The sequence below is a fragment of the Triturus cristatus genome, chromosome 1_2, assembly GCF_964204655.1.
Source record: "Triturus cristatus chromosome 1_2, aTriCri1.1, whole genome shotgun sequence".
Taxonomy (NCBI): Eukaryota; Metazoa; Chordata; class Amphibia; order Caudata; family Salamandridae; genus Triturus; species Triturus cristatus.
Window position 1 is genome coordinate 923,140,218 of NC_140580.1, and position 7,401 is coordinate 923,147,618.

Below are 7,401 nucleotides of genomic sequence, written 5' to 3' on the forward strand. Positions count from 1 at the left end.
TGACCCTGTGCCCAATGGGAACAGTCCAGCCCGAACTGCCAGGCCAGGTCCTCCCTGGACTGGAAACAAGCATCCTAGAACCGTTTTTTTTTTTTTGGGGGCAAAAACTTTTATTAAGTGCTTAAAAGTTGCGATTCATAGTTTTTTAAGGAAGTGGTACCTCACCCCTTAGGGAAGGCAGTCCACTTTAACTTTTCAGTCAATGCATTGAGACATTTTACATTCCATCAGATGTATTTGCAGATAGCGTTTTACGGTTTTAATGGGGACGCCACTTTAAAGAGTACAGTGGGGAAGGAGGGTTTTCTCACAGCTCTTCTTCTTCCTCACTTTCTCTCTTGTCCATGGCTGCATAGTCTCTAAGCAGGCTGAGCACCATCCTGCGGCACCCTTCTCTGTTTACCACCTCTCCATTGGTCACCAGGCGGGTTCTGGCGAACAGGAGAATGTCTTTAATACAGCAGAGGAGTCTCCAGCACTCCTGGATAGCTTCCTCTGTGTGTGTCCCTGGAAACAGCCCGTACAGCATGGACTGGTCCGTAATGTTCTCGTAGGGGATGAGGGCTACCAGTTCTTGTCGTAAGGTGGCCCTTAGTCTCTGGGCAAAGGGGCAGGCCCAGAAGAGATGGTGTGCAGATTCCTCTGTGGGGCATCCCCTTGGGCAGTTCCTGTGCGGGCACAGGCCTCTGCTGTGCATGAAGGACCTCACTGGCAGGCCCCCCTTCACAGTCATCCATGCTATGTCCTTGTGTCTGTTGGTCAGAACGGGGGAGGATACATTCTCCCACACGTGCGTTGCCGTTGCTGGTGGCAGGTCGCTCACTGGTTCGGTGGTGTCCCTGGTCCTGATCAGTTTGCGGATTGTCTTGGGCTTCCAAAGGCAAGGAGTGACACAGTTCAGCCCAAATTCCCCCACAAACTTTACTACCTCCTTGTAGTACCATGGGAGGTCCCGGTTGAAAGTCATAGCATTCTCCCACTTATCCCATCCCAGCCGTCTCCACACCGGGAGGAGGAAAAAGTGGAACACCTTGTAGGCAGAGTGGTCCTTGTTCGCATTTAACAGGGTTATCCTGACGCAGCCTCACACAAAGAAGGCCCTGAGGATCGTTGAGATGTCGGGGACTGCCTTCCCCCCTTTGCGGTGCTCCTTGTGCATGACTGACCGTTTCACCCTGTCCATCTTGGAGTGCCAGACAAAGTGGAACACCATGCTGTTGATGGCCCGTGCTACGTTGGCCAGGAGTGGCCAGGCCTGTGTCACATACTGCAGCACGGGCAGTGCGTCGTTCCTGAGCACCAGAGCCTTCCCTTCAATGCTCAGGTTTCTCAGGCTCCAGAGGCCCAGTTTTTGCTTCACCTTGGCCAAACGTTTGTTCCAGCTCTTCGCTGCTGCCGCTGGCCCTCCAAACCAGACGCCGAGGATCTTCATCAGTCCTGCCTCGATGGGGAAGGGGAGAGGCTCGTTGCAGAGGTCCCATCGCCCGAAGAGTTTGGCCTGAGACTTGTCCACGTTGATTCTTGCCCCTGATGCCTTGCCGAAGTCCGTGCACGCCTCCAGCAGAGATTGGACTGATTCCGCAAGCGCGCAGAAGAGGGTGACATCGTCCATGTACAGCGAACACTTGACTACCCTCTTCGCGTCGCCGTGTGTCTGGATCCCTCTGATGTTTGGGTTCTTCCTGATGTACTCAGCGAGTATCTCTATAACCAAAACAGAGGTGGCGAGAGCGGGCAGCCTTGTCTTACCCCAGACCTGATAGGAAAGGGGTCTGTTTTACAACCATTTACAATGACTGAACTGAAGATGTCTTTATATATTACTTTAACGTAACCGCAGAAGCGCTCCCCCAGCCCAAAACCGTGCAGTACCCTCTCCATGAACTCATGGGAGACGCGATCGAATGCCTTCTCCTGATCTAGACAGACCAGGGCAGCCCGGATCTTGCGGTCCGTGATGTACTGGATCGTGTCCCTTATCAGTGCCAGGCTATCTGCGACCCTGCGCCCCGGGACCCCGCAGGTTTGGTCTGGGTGAACTAACTCTCCCATTGCGCCCTTCAGTCTGTTAACTAGTGTCTTTGCAAGGATCTTGTAGTCAACATTCAGGAGAGAGATGGGGCGCCAGTTCTTTAGGTCACATCTCACCCCTTATGTTTATACAAGAGAGCAATCATTCCCTCCCTCAGAGTGTGGGGCATGATTCCTTCCCTCTCCATCTCCTCATACACCTGCAGGAGATCTGGTCCCACTAGGTCCCACAGTGAGGCATAGAACTCGACTGGGAGACCATCACTACCTGGTGTCTTTCCTTACTTGAAGGATTTAACTGCAAGGTGCAGCTCGTCCAAAGTCAGGGGGGCATTAAGGGCTTCTCTCACTGTTGGGGAAACAGTTCTTGGGATACCAGACAGAAACTTTTCTGCTTGATCTCCCTCTGACCTCTTCTCTGAGTAGAGGTCCCCATAGAAGTCTGTCACTACCTTCCTAATGTCCTCCCTCGTGTCACAGAGGATTCCCTCCTTATTGCGCAGTTGAACCAGAGGGGTGTGCGCAGAGTGGATTTTCTTAAAGAAGAAGGAGTTGCATTTCTCCCCCTTCTCCAAGTTCTCCACCTTGGAACGGAAGATGATCCTCCTGGATTCGTCATGAAAGTGCTCGCTCAGCTCTTTCTTGACTTCTTCCAGAGGGCTCATGACGTCCCATCCCCGGAGTTGGAGGTCGTGCTGCTCTTGCAGCGCTTGCTGTAGTCTACTGAACTCCCTCTTTCTCCCCCTTGCAGCCTGCCTGCCCACATTCTTGAAGAAATCCTGGAGCCTGCCTTTGACCCATTCCCACCATTCCCCTGTGGACTCGAATGTCTCTTTCATGGCCTGCCACTGGGTGTATGTCTCCCTCAACTCCTCCTTCACCCCCTCTTTCTCCAGCAGAGAGCTATTCAGTTTCCAAGTGCCTGGACCTGTCAGGAACTTGCCCGTCAGTTCCCCTTGGAAGTGGATAGCTCTGTGGTCAGAGAAATGTACTGTCACCATTGAATGTTGCTTGAGCTTCACTGATCGAGAGGTAAAGATGAAGTCTATCCTGGAGCGCAAGGAGCCATCAGGGCGACTCCAGGTGAAGTTCCTGGCGCTCACCCCCATGGACCCCATAACATCTGTCAGGGAGGCCTCCCCCACCATCTCTACCAGTAGTTTTGCAGCATCATCCATCCATCCTGCCCCTGCCCTGGCCCCGCATCTACCACCTGCTTCTAGAATACAGTTGAAGTCTCCACCCATCAAAATTGTTCTGGAGGTGACCAGCTGTGGCCTGAGGCGCTGAAACAGCTCCCGTCGCTCGCCTACATCAGAAGGGGCGTACACGTTGATCAGTCTAACTGGCTCTCCTGCCCACGAACCGTCGACGACAAGAGCCCTGCCGCCCTCCAGTTCGGTGACCGAGTCCATCGTGAAACGCCTTCCTCTGACTAAGGTAGCCACTCCTACAGACCTACTGCTGTTCCCTCCAGACCAAAAGGAAGGCCCTAGGGTCCACTGCTGTTCTAGGTGCGTGTATGATGTTGCGAAGGGGATGGAGCATTCCTGAATCATGTACACATCACACTCCTGACTGGCAAGGAAACTCAAAGTACTAGCACATCTGCGCCTGTCTCTAATACTTCTGACATTTACGGAAAATAATGAAATAGCCATCATTAATTAGTTTTTAAGAGTAAACTTAATGCTTAAAGACTAATTATCAAGTCAAAGCAATTGGTTACAAACACAGTTGACAAGGCTACTTACAGGGCTGGGACAGCCTCCTGTTGGGACTCTGGCGCTTGGCCTTCCTGTACGGCAGCTGCTGTTTGCTGTTGCACGATGGCCGCTTCCCGCTCTTGGCTGGGCTTGGGGTCTACCTCCTCCAGGGTAATGGGCTGGTCTTGCTCTCCGGCCTCGATGAAGGTCTCCACTTCTTCAACTCTTGCTGGCGATGGGGGTGGAGACTGCTCCATGGAGTTTGCCATTGCCCTCATCTCCTTCAGCACTTTTGACACTTGCTCGAGTTGCTCATCCGGGCTGTCTAGTTCGAGCTGCTCCTCCTCTTCTGGATTCTCGAGCCCTGAGTAGGAGTTGTGGGTGCTCACTGGTCTCTTGCTTTCTCCTTCGGAGTCAATTGAGTGCCTCCTTTTTCTGCGCTCCTGTGTTATCCAGGGCCCTTCCCCCTGGTTCGGGGTTTCAGCCCTCATCAGCCAGAATAGCTTCACTCCAGTGGCATGGAGAGCACGGACTCACGTCTGAGCATACCCATCCCACTCGGGGTGACAAATGCAAAAAGAACAATCGATGGACAGAATGCAGAACAATGTCATACATTCACCCCAGTACAGAGATCTGGGCCTAAATCCATCGTTTTTTTGCTCACCATGCCATTCCAGTTTGGACCCAGCCATATGCAAATCAGTCTTGACCCTGCACCCAATGGGAACAGTCCAGCTGAACTGCCAGGCCAGGTACTCCCTGGACTGGAAACAAGCATCCTAGGACCGGCTTCGGGCTTTCAGCCCTCATCAGCCAGGATAGCTTGACTCCAGTAGCGTACAAAGAGCTTCAAATAATATTTAAGAAGTACTGATGAACCGTGAGCATTATGAAAGGCTGTTCAGCATAAAGATGTAGATACCAGATCTTCCAGGTGGGAGAAATTCTTATTTTAATAACGCCGTGATCTGTTACAGGATTTGCAGCTCACCTGACAAAGTTTAGATGACGCACAAGAAGCTGCAGCCCCTTTAATGTTGTCTGATTGGTTAACAACAAACATACAGGATGTAGAATCAGGTGGGGGAACTATACCAAAGCAGAGAACAAAAACAAGTAAGAATGATTGCCAGGCAAAGAGATAGATCTGTGTTTAGTGGGGATTGGTGTGCTCTAACACTAGTGACCCAGAAGCGCATTTGCTAATCTGGAAGTTCCCATCCAAGGGGTGGTAGTGGTCTTACTTTCTTACTCGCCATTGCCCAATTTTCCAGTTTCTAATTTTTTCTTAGGGGTAAGAGACTTACAACTATTTTCAGCTGAAATCTCGACAGCGGGAAGAAACTAAGTTGCTCAAATATGGCCAGATATTCACATTTACTTGTATCAAGAACAACAGGATTCGTGACGCACATGATAAAGCTGCTTGTAAAGTAATTTTAAATGGTTAAATGCACGCAAGGATCAGCCTCACAATCACCCTCGCATCTGTTTTTTTGGATTGGCTCCGTCGTTTTATTTTTTGCAACTAATAAATGTATGCTTGAATTGTCATGTATTTAAAACTATTTCTAGCAACACCGAGGAAGAAAATTGCTGGAGGAGGTTGCTGAACAATTTATTTATTTTATTTATTGAAGCTCTGACTTTGCAACTAAAGGCACCATAAAGTGCAGAGGAAGACATCAAACGTACTGGGCGCCCGTCAGGAGGTTACTGAAGCTTGTATCTCCCATTGCCCCGCCAGTGCTGCCAGAGAAAATTGACAGTGGCAATTCAGATCATTCCAGGCCCCCAAAGCTATAAGAATGGCTTTAGCGGCAGGTATTAGTCATTTTTGAAGTATATTGCATTAACAAACAGCTGTTTTCTTGCTTATCCTTAAATTAGACATACAGCGCCACCCTATGGCAGACTGTCATGAGTGTTGGTGTTGACAATTAGGTGCCATTGCCGAGCACCAGAAACCACGGCTCAGATAAAGCACTGGTTGCTAAGCTGTTTATTATATTTAAAACCATTCTAGTGCATATTATTTGTAGACACATAGTTTTATAGTAAGTAATAATATTGTAAAATACCAAGTACTGTGTGTGCCTACTGATTTCAGGGGGATAGAGCAGGACTCTATGTCTATCACCTGTGAATAAAAAATTCTCTGACTGGTTTGTCTGATTGTAAACACTCCTTCTTTCCACTTGAGCTTTACTCAGAGAGGGAGGAGTGAGAGACACCTATCAGTTCTCCTTTCCCCCCAAAAATGCTGTTTCTAACTTTTGGGAGCTATCAGAAAAGTCCTCAATAAAATGTGGAAACAAGACACAACACTGAACAGACACACTTTCTAACGGTTAACTTGTCACTTTTCATCCGCTAATGTATGCATGCAGTAAAAGGTTTACACTGTTGTCTAGTGTTAATATGCCCAATTGAAGGACTTGGAAAATGTGTCATCAATTAATGTTTATATCCCACACACTCTCTACAAAACAGGAGTCAGTCCAAGAGTGCACTGTCAGCTTAGAAACATACACAAGATTTTGCATCTCTTTTTAAGACCTGGTATTATAAATCTTACAGTGTCTCAAGGTGAGTTATGTACATAATACATATTGAGATATATATGGCGTATCTTGTATAGTAATAATCGCCCACTTACTTTATTAAGTAATAGTAGCTTGAGGTCGTTTATGGGTTACCGATCACCTTGTATATGCCCTTGACACTAGAGATGAAATTGTTTTTATCAGATTTATTAAATTTAATAGAGGTAGTTTATGGGACATTTATTATTTTGTATATGCCCTTTAAACTACAGAAGAAATGTATTTTTATTAACTTTATTAAATTTTAATGTAACATGGACAATTTTAACCAGTATCTATGAAATGAATTTTAACATTTTGGATATGCCTGGTGTTATAAGCTAAAAGGAAACGGTGTTAAGTGATTAAGATTTAAAGATGTTTTTGTACTTTTATGGTCTGAATTTTAAACGGATCGAATAAAGTTACTTTGATTGATTAAGATATATATGCATATTACACATTAACGGGCACTTCTGTCTGCTGGACTGTTTCTTCAATGGGGGAACATACTTCACAAATCCCCAAAGTATGAACACACGCAAACCTGAACCGGAAACAGGTTTAAAACAATACTGGGGTGATGTTGTAAAACAATTTGGAGTCTTCTTAAAGGTTAAAGATGTGAAGTTTATTTCAATTACACCAACACCCACGACCAGACGCTCCCGCTGCGCACCAGGACTCCAGACAACTGAATTAACATTGTCGGAACCCTGGAACGCATCGAGCAGCGTCCGATCACGGAACGACTTTCAAACAATGCATAGCCTTGTGATACATCCTCGCGCTACACTCTAGCACGAGGATGAAGAACAACACATTATAACTTCTCCCTCTTCACCACAAAGAGAAGCAACAACTTATGGAAATAAGGGCAATTAAAATGTGACAAGAAATAATGCAAGAAGTAAAACAAGAGAAATGCAAAAACATAAAATAACATATGAAATCATGATAAGACATAATCATTCAATTTGGTAGGTAATTTTCTATTGCGAATACCTAATTCTGGTGGTAAAGAGTATGTGTCAGCATTAACCACATCAGTGTCAGAAGTGGATGGACTAGACAAG

General features: G+C 47.1%; 1 pseudogene; it reads right to left on the reverse strand.

The window, feature by feature from the left end:
* Positions 1-307: 307 nt before the first annotated feature.
* LOC146868338 (uncharacterized) lies at positions 308-1,612 on the reverse strand (annotated as a pseudogene).
* Positions 1,613-7,401: the final 5,789 nt, after the last annotated feature.